This window comes from Pogona vitticeps, chromosome 2, assembly GCF_051106095.1.
Source record: "Pogona vitticeps strain Pit_001003342236 chromosome 2, PviZW2.1, whole genome shotgun sequence".
NCBI classification, from domain to species: Eukaryota; Metazoa; Chordata; class Lepidosauria; order Squamata; family Agamidae; genus Pogona; species Pogona vitticeps.
Window position 1 is genome coordinate 72,337,862 of NC_135784.1, and position 16,160 is coordinate 72,354,021.

General features: G+C 38.1%; 1 protein-coding gene across 18 annotated transcripts in view; it reads left to right on the plus strand.

Annotated features, from left to right (window-relative positions):
• The window catches only part of RAF1 (Raf-1 proto-oncogene, serine/threonine kinase), a 126,305-nt gene that overhangs the window by 53,100 nt on the left and 57,045 nt on the right, over positions 1 to 16,160 (plus strand). Inside the window, exon 1 of one of the 18 annotated variants that reach the window (XM_078385393.1) lies at positions 6,402 to 6,557. The exons of the other annotated variants lie outside the window; for them this stretch is intronic. The gene's annotated coding sequence lies outside the window, so the exon portion shown is untranslated. Of the gene's footprint in view, positions 1 to 6,401; positions 6,558 to 16,160 lie in introns of those variants that run through there. 18 annotated transcript variants of the gene reach the window in all.

A 16,160-nucleotide genomic window follows, 5' to 3' on the forward strand; every position in this document is an offset into this window, starting at 1 on the left:
AATGTTGCATCTAAATACTTTCTCTAAGGTCCCTTTCCAGAGTTACTTAGCATAGCATAGGCATCCTTCAGTCTCGAGAGACTATGGTAACATGCTCTGAATCAAGGAGTGTCCTCTCCAAAGCATGAAGCCCAGGTAAGGTAATATGGAGGATAGGCTGTTACCCAAGCAGCAGATCCCCCCTCTCCACATTGCTGAAATGGTCCAATGGAAAGGCAAGAGCCAATACAACTGGTTCCAGCAATGTCGCAGGAGTTGGCAGAACGACACGAGCTGCCTTTGGGACTCCAGCTCCGGATTTTGCCTCAAGGTTAACTCCTTAGATGCACCATCATCATCATCATCACCACCACCACCATTACTATTATTGTTGTTGTTTTGCATCTAAATACTTCTGGAAAGGAACCTAACTTTAAAAGTAGTTCTGGATGTATAAAACTCATCAGAGTCCATGTTCAAAGAATCTTGGATAACAGGGTGTTGAAGACTTCTGTCAAAGAGCTTAATAATAGAGACCAAAATAGAGAGTGCTGGGCTAGGTAGACATATGTCTGTTTTGATGTAATGTCATTTTTGTATTTCCATACAAGCATGAGGTGGTCACTGAATGCATGAAGTATAATCTATATGACTCAAAAGTAGTACATGTTGGAGGTAAGGAACTGAAAAACACTGTTCTGTTGAAATACAATAATGGAAAGAGAAATGGTTTTCTTCTCTCTATTTACAATATAAAGTGTTGATTTAGCTACATTAGAGATTTATTGAAGCTACACCTATAACCACAGTATGGGAGGCTGGAAAATGTTTCTTCAAAGAATTAGCAATAAGATTTGCCACAATATTAAAAAGAGAAAAGAAACAAAAATATAGAGAATTGGAGTAAAAATTGAAACTAAGTGAATGTCAGTTTAAACAAAACACATCTGAAAATGAAGATTAAAGTAATACAACATCAATTAAACACTTTTTGACTGAAGAAATGGGAAACAAGATTAAATATGCAAAACAAAACTTTTTTGAAAATGCAAATAAACCTGGAAGGTCACTAGCACATAAATTAAGGAAAGAGAAAAGTAAAACACAAATTCAAGCTTTGAAAAATAAATAAGGTGAGCTAACTATAAAACAGGAAGAACTAAAAAGAATAACAACAATTCTATCAAAATCTGTATTCAGGTAAAGAAACCTTAAAGGAAAAAGAAAAAAAAATTGGGAAAACATAAGATGAAATTTCCTGAACAACAGAGAAACATATTGAATGCACCTATTTCAACAAGAGAAGTGGTAAAAGCCATAAAGAAACAAAAGAGCGGGAAATAACCAGGCTCAGATGGAATATCAGTGGAATATTATAAAACTTTTGATGATGTTTTAATGAACCCGTATAAAAAACTAATGAAATATATTGAACAGAAAAGAGAAATTCCACCTACATGGAAAGAAGCTATAATATCAATTATTCATAAAGAAGAAATTGAACTAGAAAAAAGCTACAGACCAGTCTCACTATTGAATGTGGATATAAGATACTGTATATGCCTCAGTATTAGCAGACAAACTGAAAAAAGTTCTTGTACATATAATTCATGAAGATCAGTCAGGCTTCCTGCCAAAAAGACAGATGAGAAACAATATTAGGACAATATTAAATGCACTAGAATATTATGAAACACAGCCAGGAAGAGCAATGGCTATAATTTTTCTTGATGCAAAGAAGGCCTTTGACAATGTCAATTGGGATTTTATGTTAAAACAATTAGAAATCATGGAAGCTGGAAAAGACTTTGTTGAGGCAATAAGGGCTATCTATAGACATCAGAAAGCGAAGATCAGAATAAATGCATACCTTACACAGGATATGAAAATACAAAAAGGAACAAGACAAGGATGCCCATTGTCTCCTTTACTGTTCGCACTATTTATTGAAACATTATTACAATAAGACAGAACACTATAAAAGGACTCAAAATAAGAGAAAGAATACAAAGTACAGGCGTTTGCAGCAGTGGTCCCCAACCTTTTCTGAACCGTGGATCAGTTGGTGGGTGGGATCCATGTGTAGAGGGAACCCCTGCGCTCACAGGGGGCACACTCACTGAGGGGCAGGGGTGCTTACACACATGAGGGGAGGGGCGTGCTCACAGAGGGGAGGGGTCCGCTTGCGTAGAGGGAAGGGGCATGCTCACGGAGGGAAGGGGCACCTGTGTGTGCAGGTGGTGGGTTGTGCATGTGAGTGGGGGGGTGTGTGCGGGGGCGGGAGGTCTATCTCCGTGGCCTGGTCCTGCCATGGCCATGGACTGGGGGTTGGGGACACCTGTTCTAGAGGATCTGATAAATTCAATAGGGACATTGACAGAAACAGCAAAAAAATTGGAGAAGTATCCAGACTTAGTAGAAATGACAGGTTTTAAAGAAGAGAAAAAAGTTAAATACCTAGGAATTCAGATTATAAAAACAAATAAACAAGTCCCTTGATAAAAGACAACTTTTTTGTTTAGTTGTTTCCTGCTCTTCATGATCCCATGGACCAGAGCACGCCAGCCATCCTGTATTCCACTGCCTCCGGAAGTTGGGTCACAAAAGCTACAGACCAAAAGACAATTACATCAAACTAATTGGTCTGATTGAAAAAGATTGGGAAAAATGGTCAAAATTGCAACTATCATTCATGGGGAGGATTGCAGCTGTGAAGATGATTATATTACCTAAAATGATACTTATTTTTCATACAGTACCAGTTCTTACAAAACAATACTTCAAGAATTTACAAAAAAAATTAATGAAGTTTGTTTGGCAAGGAAAAAGACTAGAATAAAAATCAAAGCACCTCAAGATGCAAAACAAAGAGCAGGGTGACTTGCAAACAGTTTGACTTACGAACAGCTCTGGCTGCAAAAATTTGTTTTGACTTGCGGCTGGAGCTTTGACTTACGAAAGGAAAAAGGTAGGGGGAAAAGGTGGGAAATTCAAACAGTTGTTGGCAAAGAGGCTGCTTCTTTTGCCCCAACGGTTAGAGCAGGCGCTTAGGGAACTTTTTTCTCCTGGAGCACAGGAGGAGGAAGGCGAAGTGGCTGGGTGCCAGTGCTTTGGAAGCCCGGGAAGCCTCTGCAGAGGCTTTGGACTGGTAAGGTGCTACTTTTTCCTTTTGAAAAAGTTGTTCTGGGTGGGTTTTGGAGGGTAGATTTGGGCTGGGGGGTTACTTTCTGTGTTGTTTTGTTTTTTGGTGGGTTTATTTTTTGCAGTCCCAGTGTGGGACTTGCTCCAATGTTTATTTTTGTATTTTTTTCATTTGGCCAGAAAGGATTAATTGGTTTTCAGTGCATTCATAGGGAAAATGGTGCTTTGACTTACGAACGTTTTGACTTACAGCCACCGTTCCAATACGGATTAAGTTCGTAAGTCAAGGCACCACTGTATATTGTTCTCTATCACACTCTGTATTTTTTATTTACCTCAGTATCCTGATCTAAATCCCCTTACCTATGATCTTTCCTTATGCAATGGAAAATGAATAATTAAAAAAATTCTTGAAGCTGATACTTGATGCAGGCTGCCTGTGGAACAAAACAGGAGTTAAATCCTGGAAGATGGGAGGCTTTAATGGTAATAAGGTTCTAATTTCCAAGGAATTGGGTAATATATCTGTCTTGGATGAGGTATCTGCTTTATATTCTTTGTCTTGATGCTGTAGCTAGTGTAGAGCAGAAGTCCCCAACCCCCGGTCCGCGGCCCAGTGCTGGTCCGTGACCTGAGCTGTACTGGGCTGCAGAGACAGACCTCCCCCCCAGCACCCCCCCGCACAGCCCATTTGCGCCTGTGCACACACCTGCGTGAACACTCCCCAACCCTTTTGCGCATGCGCATGAGCGCGTGTTTGCCTGCACAAGCACCCCCTGCTCCTTTGCGCATGTGCACGAGCGCAGGGGGGTGCCCTGCCTTCCCCAGCAGGTCTGTGGAGCTAGAAAGGTTGCGGACCGCTGTAGAGCATTGGTGGAACCAGACATCAGTCACATATTACTCTTATATTGAAAATTGTTCTAGCTACCACATTCAAAATTCTGTTAGTTAAAAGATTTTGAACAGCTCATGACGTGTTTCTGAGAGATTGCCTTTTTCCCATACAGATCGTCTTCCTAGTTCAGTGGTTCCCAACTTTGGGTTCCCAGATGTTCTTGGACTAAAACTCCCAGAAGGCTTCATCACTAGCTGTGCTGGCCAGGATTTCTGGAACTTGTAGTCCAGGAGCACCTGGGGATCCAAAGTATGGAACCATTGTCCTAATCTTTATATCCTGAGTGTGGGGTGGGAGTTCCTGTTTAGTGTGGCCTGCTTAAGTTCATTTTCTTTTCTTTCTTTTTTCTTTTTTTGCAATATGGCAAAGAGCCTTTTGTGTTGCTGTACCCACTGTATGAAATGATCTTCCTATTGAGATTAAGCAGGCTCTACTGTCAAGTGACGAACAGTTTGTTTGCACAGCCTAACAGATTGTGTCGTAATTAATCTTACCAATTGCCTGGGTGATTTTAATGACACATTGTTTCATCATTTAATTTTTTTCTTGTGTTTTGGTTATAATTTGCTTTGAAATATTTAGAAGTAGAAAAGAGTATGGATTTTTCTTAAACAAATAATTACATAATGTAATAATGTAGTATTTATTGTTTTAAACCAGTCATAGTGGGTGCTGTTGGCTAACAAATCTTGAAGGGTACCTTGTTGGGGAAAGCTATTCTAAACAAAGACTGACTTTCGACTGGCATAGCTCATTTTGGAGAATGTCTTTGTAAATTGTGATTTTATTGAGAAAGCTGGTGCTCTGTAGAACTTTAATGTTTCAGTAATTAGCAAAATATGCTACTAAATGCTTTGTCATTCATGCTGAAATTATTTTACTGAAGCATTCTGTGTAGCTTTTTTTTAATGAAGTGAGAGCCTCTTCAGGCAGTAAAATTACATGGTATAGATAATTTTCAGTTATGAAAATTGATTATTGTACTTTTAAAAATCATTTATGGATATAGGAAGTGTGAATTAATAAGAGGAATTTGTTACAAGAAACTGTCCTTGAAATCTTTGTTTTGTTGTTGTTGTTATGTGCCATCAAGTCAGAACTGGCTTATAGCAACCCTAATAGGACTTCCAAAGTAAGTGAGATATTTAAAGAGTGGTTTTACCAGTTCCACACTCCCAGTGAGCTTCCATGGATGAGTGGGGGTACAAACCCAGACCTCCTGATTTCAAGTTTGTCACTAGATCCATCACACCACACTGAAATATATTTATGTAGTCTTTTCAGTAATGTAGTAACAAGCAGGTCCACAAATTTATTTTGACTTGTAGGCAGTCCTATTATTATGTGCTTACTTGCCTCTGCTTTTCGCAATCCTGTGAATGAGTGACCACCAGAAATTTTCTGTGATGGTGAAAAAAATTCAGTCATTACAGCACTTATGTGCATGAAATTTATGCCCCGCACGTGTACAAAAGAAGATCTAGTAAATGGCTGTGATAATGCTATTGAAATAAACGCTTTTGTTCAAAAAGAGTCTCATTATCTGAATGTTGTAATTTTTAATTTTACCTATATTTCATAGATGTCCATAATTTTAACTTGTGCAATGCTTTAATATGAATTAATGAAGTGACCTCCAAAACATACTATATTGTGCTTGTTGTAGCAGCATTCCAGAAGAGTTTGACTATTGCTCAGCTAGAATAGAAAGTACAAATATGATTAAAATAAAATAAGATGATTGGTTTTAATATGTTAAAGCTTGCCGAATTTTGAGTCAAGTGGTTAGTTAGCTTTTCAGCTATCTATGTTTTATTTTACGTTAACATATAGGATTATTTTCTTGGATAATGCCTGCTAGCTATCTGTGTTAGCTATTTCACTGCTACTTAAATTTTCTTACGTTTTTAAAAGGAGTACCCTTAAGAAAATAATGTTTATTTTCCAACTTGATGTTCCAGTGCAGCTGTGGTATAACCAAAATTGCTCAAGTTCTTCCAAGTCCTAATAAAATGCTATCAATTAGCAATGTGCTCTATTCACTGTGCATAATAAGAACGTTTGTATGTTTTAAATGGTGAATTGAGGTTGGGTCACTAACCTGGTAGATCGGTATGATATTAACAGAAATTAAATTTGTTTTTCAGTTTTAGATCTAAGGGGACTCAGTGTTTCATCTTACTTCAGCTTTTGAAGGCATGACGTGGCTAAATTTTTGAAATCTATTTAAAGCATTTGGAGGAAGAAAAGATCTTTAATGCTACCTGAATTCTAGGGATGTACTAAGATCGATGTAGAAAACAGAACTATTGAGAGGGAGAGAACTCTACCTTCATTTAGCCTCACTAAAGGGGTCTCTGTGTTTTGTGTTTACTGCGGGATGCAGTGGAAGATAGGAGGGCCTGGCGTGCTCTGGTCCATGGGGTCACGAAGAGTCGGACACGACTAAACGACTAGACGGCGACGTGGTTAAGACTTCAGCTAAAATATGGAAACTTTCTCAGAATTTCATCTACCTAACATTGGATACAGATTTGTATCAGTAATCTAAAATATTGAATTTATTTAATTCTCATTGCTTATTTAGCCTGCATAATTGTATTGATCAAACCACTTCCTGCCATGAATTTGACAATAGACTATTGCTACAGCAGTAGGCTTTTTGTTGCAGACTTAGTTTCATAGACTGCCTATTACCACATATTTGGGCTTCATACTCTCTTTAGATTTTTGAGAAGCCCTCACATTCCTACCTCATCATCAGACTCAACCCCTGAATTTGGAATTCATAATTTAAAATTAAAACTGAGTGCAAAAATATACTAAAATATTTTGAAAGTACAGTGGTGCCTCGCATAGCGAGGTTAATCCGTTCCGGATTAACCTTCGCTATGCTGAAGCATCGCTGAACGGGGCAGCGATTTCCATTGGAACGCATTAAACATCGTTTAATGCGTTCCAAATAGGCCAAATACTCACCGTTCAGCGAAGCTTCTTAATGGCCGGCAGCCATTTTCGCGCCCTCGCCTCGCTTAACGAGGGCGTGAAAACGCTGCGCGCGGCCATTTTAGGCCATTCCCCTGCTTCTGGCGGCCATTTTGGCCGCCGAACAGCTGATCGGCGGGGGTCGTTTTGCGAAGATCGGTAAGCGAAACGCTTACCGGTCTTCGCAAAGCGAATTTTTCCCTATAGGAAAAACGTTGTGCGATCGCATTAGCGATCCGAAAAAACGGATCGCTATGCGATTTAATCGTTATACGGTGCGCTCGTTAAGCGAGGCACCACTGTACAAGTAATCACTGAGCAGGTGTAAGCAAGTCAGATCAAACTCTGGGTTGATCCGAGCTACTTGCACCTCTACAGTTTCTGCAAATAGGAGGCAGTCCTTCATCTTATATATTTCATTATTTAATCTTTTCCCTTGTCCTGTTCTCAGGCCATGTGTTGCTCCCTGCTTTCCATTTCCAAATGCTTGCTTCTCCTAGTTGTAGCTGTCTGCTTTTCTTCAGCAACTATCAGAGATTGTTGTTGCATACACATTTCTATCGTGTCTTCTGTCTCTCCTGTCCATGTCCCATCATAACTAACTAAGCAGTTAGGAGTGCTTTCCTTCTATAAAAATGTTGTTGCATGCAGATTTCTATCATGCCATCTGTTTCTTCTGAAGAGATTTGCGCCCTTTGTGGATTTTCCCATTACTGCTTTCAGTGTAACGGTTCCTGGACTTTGAGAGTGGTAATACATATGAAAACTCATCATATAGATTCCTGAAAAAGAAGGCTAAGTGAAGAAGATAGTTGTATTACCTCTCTACACTTTTTTGGATTTTGGCCTATACGTTTTTCATCTCAACATATATTATAAAATGTTTTTTTAAAAATCCATATTGTTTTGATAGTAAGAGACAAGAAACAGCTGAGGCAGCGCTATTAGTGACAGGACATTTTGGAGATCAATCATTCATAGGATCCCCATGAATCAGAAGCATTTTGATACCCCATAACAAAAGCTATCTAAACTAGAGATGCAAAATTAAAGATTATAATACAGTACCTGTGTTTTTAACCACTTTGAACTTCCTTTCCTTAAGTGAAATATAGCTATTAATGCGGTGAATGGTAATGTAGCTGTTGGTAGACAATGGGCTTCACTATCTGCTGCTCTGTGTCTCTTCCTGTGGCAGGGTTGCATATTTCCCTCCCTTTTATGGTAGGAAAAAATGGAGGGGAGAAGGGAGACATGCAGTCTTTTCTGGTAGTCATGGGGTAGTGTGAGTGGAGGAAGAGAGGCTACTGTGTAGATAGTCTTCCTATATGCTCATTACTTGTAGTTCCTCCCACCTTCTCCCCCAATAGTAGCACCTCTTTTCAGGAGAGGTGCTACTTCAACTCAGTTTTTCATTTTCAGCATTCTTGTGTCCTGAAAGGCAATTATGCCCCTGCGTCCATGTATTGTTAATCCACTTTCTCATGCCCCTGCTTGGAAGGTCCCTTCTGAACACTCACCCACCCTTGTTGGGAGAGTGTCATCTAGAGCAGTGGTTCTTAACCTTTGTTACTCGGATGCTTTTGAACTACAACTCCCGGAAACCCCAGTCGGGACAGCTGGTGGTGAAGGCTTCTGGGAGTTGCAGTCCAAAACTCCTGAGTAACCCAAGGTTAAGATCCAGTGATCTAGATTGCCTGCTCTTTGTCAGTGTCAGACAAATGGGATCCCATTTTGATTTTTTTTTTAAACTGAGGAATATGAGCCACATGTCGTTAGTGTAGTTAGTAGGTCAGGAGAAATCTTGGAACCTTATATTCTATTTGGTTGGGTGTCATCCTTATCTCTATTGGATATACAGGTAAAGTGATAATTGGGGAAGTGGTGAAGATCCCTAAAGAGCCATATTCCTAGGGGACAGTGTTGAGAAACTTGTTCTAAGTCCCTATACTTAAGGCTCTGCCATTGATTCAACTTCCATTTATTTATTTCTCTCCATCTGTTTCAGATGGCTACAACTTGTAACTCCCCAAACTAAATTACATGCCACCAATCATGTATTGCTGCCAACCAGGTGATTCAGAACTGCTGTTTTAGTCCCAGTCATGTAACAGCTGCAAACATCTTATTGTGCAGCTGGAGGACTGCATTTAGTATGGAGGGTCATAAATGGAACAACTCTGAGATATTGTGTGCAGCAGAGAGAGAAAGATGCATGCACACATTGTAGAAGAATTTGCTTGTTATCTTTGTAATGGAAGTGGTTTTTCTTTGTAGTATGCTTGAATAGGAGAAAAAGAAAGAAGGCCAAGGTCTGACTTGGAGGCATGATTGTATGCTGAGATAACAAAAGCAAATGCTTCTAGAAATGGACTATAATTGAAGAAAATATAAAAGGAAGAATTAAGTGAAAATGAGGGCTTGGTACTCTTTTCTTGACCTTTTAAAGTTTACTGTGATGGCTGTACAGTACTTCATATACATATAATCAGAAGGTTATAAAAAGAAAGTGAGCTGATGTACTTGGAGTAGTGGCCATATAGAGGAAAGAGTCTCCATTGGCATCTTTAGGATTGCTATTTTTACCTATTTCAGTAGATCTGTTCTTGTGATTTTAAGCTAAAGAACAGCAACTGAAAAGTTTCATTTGATGTATAGACAGAAAAGACTCGCAAAGGAAAAAAAGGTAGCATTGATGAGCAATGGCTTTTTCATGATGCTGAAATTACTTCAGAAACGATAAAAGAATAAATGATTTTTTTAAAAAACCATTGCATTTCCAATTCTACTTCTATGTCTGATTTTATTTGTTACTATTCATTAGTTTGGAGAAATAACAGTCTTAAAATATGATTTGTTTTAATACAAAGTACATTTGTAAAAGGCTGGAAATGTACTGAAAATCTTGGACCTAAAATCCTTATTGTGTAAATGGTGATTTAGAATCCTCAAAGTATTTTTATACAGTATCTTAGTAATTTTACAATAACTCCATAAATTACATCACATGGGTGTGTGTCCTTTGTAGGCCTGCTGATAGTCCTTGCCCACTTACCTTTTACTGTTGTCTGGCTGGTGATACCTGAGTGTCCATTAGTATGAGGTGTGATATGATAGCACTTTTTAAATACAGTATTTGAAAGGCTGTCATACAGAGAAGGGGCAAGATCTGTTCTCTCTCATCCCAGAGTGCAGGACACACAACAATGGACTCAAGTTAAAGGAAGCCAGATTTTGGTTGAATATTAGGAAAAGCTTCCTGACTATTAGAGCAGTGAGACAGTGGAACCAGTTACCTTGGGAGTTGGTGAGTGCTCCAACACTGGAGGAATTCAAGAAAAACTTAGATAATCATCTGTCAGATATGCTTTGATTATATTCCTGCATTGAGCAGGGGGTTGGAACTTCACTTTTCTATGATTCTATGAGGTGTGAGGATAGGCCAACTGATAACTAGCAGTACCATGGTTGATATGAAATTTCAGTCTGAGACCTCTTAGTTCATACATAGCATTATCTGTCTGCAGGTGACTTACTGTGATAGTGAAATGATTTGATCTTCAGGTACTGTAGTTGAACATTGGTCACTATGTTAAATAAAACAAGTGAGAGAGAAATTGGATATTTTAAAGCACAGCTTCATATGTGAATGTGTTTGGATGTGTGCACTAGCTAGCCATTAATTTAGTTTTCAGCTACATTAACAGTAACTAATTCATAAATTTTGGCAGCTAGTTCATTTCTAGATTTCCTTTGTTTATTTTTCATAGTTTCCTTTGCTTGTCATAGCTATAGATTTTAACATGTGAGTCTCTTTCAAGTGCTTTTCTTATGCATCATGTTGTATCTTTCTGGTTAGAGGGAATATAGTTGTAGGACTATCAGTAGTGCCTTTCTAGATTTTCTTAGCAGTATTTCATTGCTAATTAGTAGTGGAGTTTCTAGCATTTGCTGAGAAAGTATACTATGTGCATTAAGGGTTGAATTTCATACTTAATGTTTGTATATGATATACACAACAACACATATCCCACCAAGTAGTTCATGTGATTGCAGCTGTTGGAAGGAATGCTGCAGCCTGATATTTCAGCAGTCTGGTTACCTGTTCCAAATGCAGTGGTGCCTCGCTTAACGATTACCTCGTTAAACAACGAAACCGTTTTATGATGAAGTTTTTGCGATTGCAAAACGATGTTCCTGTGGGGAAAAATCGCTTAACGATGATTGGTCCCCTGCTTCAGGAACCGATTTTTCGCTAGATAACTATTTTAAAACAGCTGATTGGCGGCTCTAAAATGGCCGCCCGCTGTGTAAAATGGCTCCCCGCTGTGCTTTAGGATGGATTCCTTGCTTTACAGGCACCGGAAAATGGCCGCCCTATGGAGGATCTTCGCAAAACGAGCAGGTATTTCGCCCATTGGAATGCATTGAACCGGTTTTCAATGCATTTCAATGGGTTTTTAAATTTCGCTTGACAAGGATTTCGCTTAACAGCGATTTGAACAGAACGAATTATCAAGCAAGGCACCACTGTATTGTTTGTACAGTATTGAGTCTTGTGTGGGGAGAAATGTGTCTTGTGTGAACTTGTCTTACCAAGCAGGTCAGTTTAGATTTTGCAGAATTAGGACGTAGGCTTTGGCACTACTCATATAGATTAATTCAGGGCCTGTCTTGTGACATGTGATAGTATGACTGGGTTATTTATTGTGAAACTTTTATGTTTTGCTTTTGGCAAATAGTGCATAATTATTATGATTCTGCTTTAAAAGTTTGATGGTTTACCTAGTAGATTTTACTGGATATTAAAACATTTGATGTTTAAAGAGAATAGCTGCACGAACATTTTGTGAAAAATATACTGTGTATGCACACTTGCATAGGAGGTGTACTGTGTGCCGACCCATAGTACTTTGTAAAAGCTTTGCTCATTGAACTGCTACAAGATATTTTTCTTGAGGAAAATAACATCAGTTTCTGAATGTGACATGGGCTCAAGTAATTTGGGATTCCATACCTCAGTCCCATATCTTACTAAGATTTCATTCTGACGCTAGAAAGAGAATGATGATGAGAACAAATGAAAGCTTCTGGTTCATATCTATGTGGTCTTTAGTTCTCTCCTGTTTTTTTTTTAAATTTTAAATAGTAACAAACTATGCATTTCCTCAAGTCATAGACACCTGTTTTCCAGCCATAGAAAGCCCGATGAGACAAAAAGAGCTTCTGCCAAAATCCTCTTTAGCTTCAAAGCAGTTTGCATATGCTGTTTCCCATATGTTCACATAGGCTCCTCTTGACATGTGATTAGAACAGTCAGAAATCTACAAAGTGTAAACATATGCTGAGTGTTTTTGCCCATTGCATTCTCTTGTTAAGTAAGGACTATCCAAATGTTGCCATTCAGAGAGCTTAGTGAAAACTTTCAGATAATTAAACAGTTAGTCTGTGAATACTTACAGAGAACACAGTGATTACTAAGAACCAACATGCTGTTCTCTAGAATAAGCCATGCCAGGCCACTCTTATATCTTGTTTTGATAGAGATCAGGGGAGTGCTGTGGATGTAGTCTGTATGAGTATCACCAAGGTTTCAACAAGCACTTTTGTGATATTGTAATGGACAATTTGTAAAATATGGATTAAATAGTGGATTTGTAACTGAATGATTGGCTGTCACCAAAGTGTTCATTAGTGGATTCTCATCTTGGAGAGCAGTGGTAGGTGGAGTGCTGCAGCATTCTGTCTTTGGCGCTTTGGTTCAATTTACAGTACTTGGATGAAGGATTAATTGGGATGCTCATAAAATTGCAGTTGACATCAAATTGGGAGAGAAAGTTAATCCTTCAGAAGAAAGAATCAGAATTTAAAACTAATAGATGAGAGGAATGGGTTACAACAAACGAGTTTCAACAGGGATTAATGTAAAGTTGTATATTTAAATGTACAGATATATGATGGGTGATAAGTGACTTGACAGTAGTATGGGTGAAAAGGATCAAGGATCTTGGTAAGCTATAAGGCAACAGCGGTCAGAGGTGTAATGTGGTGGCAAAAAAGAAAATGCAGGGTTACATCAACGGAAGTATAGATCAGTACCAGGGGAGGTAATAGTGCCATTATATACTGCTTTGGTCACAAATGAAATACCGTGTTCAGTTCTGGGCACCATAGTTAAAGTATATTGACATGCTGCAATATGTAGAGAGGAGGGCATCCAAGATAGTCAAAGTATGGAGACCAAACCCTGTGAGGAAGAGTTGAGAAGAAGAAAAGATTGAGAGTTGATATATCTGTCCTCAGATATTTGAAGAGCTATAACATGCAGATGAGAAATTCTTGTTTTCTGTAGCCCTGGAGGGAAGGATTGAACCAATAAATTGATATGGGAAGAGACTGGAATAAAAATAAGAGAAGGAAAAATGACCTAATGTTCAGCAGTAGATGGTGGATCTCTTATTTGTTGGTAATTTTGGATTTCATCTGTCAGGGGTGTCTTAGTTGTGGATTTCCTACATTGGCTAAGAGTTGGGCTTTTCCTTTGGGGTCTCTTGTGACTACAGTTCTGGAATTCTAGCTTATGTTCTGTGTTTAACCTTATGTGCAATTCTGACCTATGGCTTTGAATACTGATGCTTTCTTAGTAGCCTTCTATGTCCTCTGCAGCAGTCTTCATCTTTGATGAAGCAACACAAGGTAGTACAATACAATGAATTAGAAGTGGACTTGTATAGTGTCATGTTAAAGCAGAGTGGGGGAAAATCAGTGATTTTTTAAAAAAATCAAATGGATTTAAATCACAGTTTAAATAAAAATATTTTTAAAAATTTAAATAATCAAAAACATTTAAAAAAATTTAGATAAAATCTGCCCTGCTTTAAAGTATTGCTTTGCTTTTTTGCTTTGAATTGCCTTTCTACTCCCACAGATTTTTATTTTGCTAATCAACAATGTTTTCCTTGTACCTCTATTTTATTACATTTTATGTACATATTTATGGCTGGTTGTGTTCCAGAGTACTCAGAAATGTATTATACAGTACAACCTTAGTTTTAAGGGGTCTCCTACATTCTGGCCTATCCATTAGATGTTAACTGAAAGTCTTTCATCTGACTGATATGGCTGACTTAAGACTGGTTTGTGTTATGTTTTTCCAGGGCTGTACAGAATAGAAATGATAAAGGGGCCAGACTGGATAGAACAGTATTTGATTTTCTACTTTTGTGCGAATGATGTGCTGTGTGATATTCTGGTGAAATGTATGTTTATGATGAGTGCATCAGAAATTTTAAAATTGAGTTTAAACGAATGTTGCTGAAACAGGCTCATTTTAATTAGTGGCTGATATATGGAAGTATGGTAATCTGAATGTAAACAATTCAGTATCTGTTAACATGTAGATTTCAATATTTTGCAAGGAAATTACTAGGTGTTTTTATTACAGTGGTGCCTCGCTTAACGGCGATAATCCATTCCAGGAAATTCACTGTTAAGCGAAAACATTGTAAAGCGAAAATAAAAAGCCTATTGAAACGCATTGAAAACCTTTCAGTGCATTCCGATGGGTTTAGAACTCACCGTCCAGCGAAGATCCTCCATACGGCGGCCATTTTCGTTGCCTGTATAGCGAGGAATCCATCCCTAAACACAGCGGGGAGCCATTTTAGTTACCTGGTGGCCATTTTGAAACCGCCGATCAGCTGTTTAAAAATCATCGTTTTGTGAAGAATTGGTTCCTGAAGCAGGGAACCGATCATCGCAAAGCGAAATTCCCCCACTTAGACCATCATTTTGCGATCGCAAAAAGATCGTCATAAAGCGGATTCGTCATAATGCGGGACAATCGTAAAGCGAGGCACCACTGTACATAATTATTATAAACATGATACAAATATTGTAACTTTATGTAATAAGCCAAATAAAAGGGTTTTTTTGCCATGTTGGTTGTTTTGAAACTTTTAGTCTAATTAGAAAATTTCAGGAGTAGCCAATTAAAGCAAATAGTATTTAATATTTAGTTTGTGTAAATATAAACACTTAACAGATACCATTGAGTATTATTATTGAAAATGCCAATTTATTTTTTTAAATAAATTTTGCTAGCATTTTACTGTTTCGATGCTACACTTTGATCTTTTTCCCCATAATAGAACAGAGGGGGTTTGCTTATTTTCTAGAGTGTCTTCTATCCAAGCAGTGCTTACTCAGAACCTTTCTGTAAGTAAAAGGCATTCACTAGATTTAATTTTCCCAAAAATTTGCTCCAAATTTCTGTGGTAAGGGAAAAAGAAACAAACCAAAGAACTGATTTATTTATTTATTTATTTATTTATTTATTTGATTTATACCCCGCCTATCTGGTCCGCACGGACCACTCTAGGCGGCTAACAGCCATAAAAATAATATAAAACAACGAAAACAGACAATATGGTTGTTGTGGGGTTTTCGGGCTGCTTGGTCATGTTCTAGAGGTTTTTCTTTGTAATGTTTCATCAGCCTCTGTGGCCATCATCTTCAGAGGACAGGAGCTAGAACTCTGTCTGTCTTCTAGTGTAGCCTGTGGGATTGTTGAGTATTTGTAGTTGTGGGATCAGGTTTTTGATTTTTCAAGAGATTGGGTGTTTCCTGTGATCAGGGTGTTTTTTTGTTATGGGCGTTTTGTTGTGATAAGTGGGGAGATGATCTGTCACTGTGATTGATGGTTGTCGTTGGCTAGTCTTTTTTATTTAGATAGTTTGTCTCATCTAGAAACCCCTGTAGCTGAGAAGCCACCACTAATAATGCATTCCCTATTCCTTATTGTCACTAGTATCAAAAAACCCAATAGGCTATGCAATTATGTTTATAGTGTAATTCAAACATAGAACACTTGATGTTTTGCTTACTCCATTAAGTGGATAATATTTGCAGATTTCATTTTGTTTTAGAAAAGATAAATTGTGTGAACATGAAAATGTTTATGCTATCTCATAATTCTCCTTTCTATAAATTTGCGTAGTGAAGATTGTAATACTAAGCATATTTATTTTAAATGTCTTTAAGATCTGTGGTTTCATTAATACATATTATCCACTCAGTGATGCAAATCATAGCCATGCTATGCTATCTTATTTTGCTTCCCCCACACACTATAACTTCATTTCCCTCCCTAATAAATTTC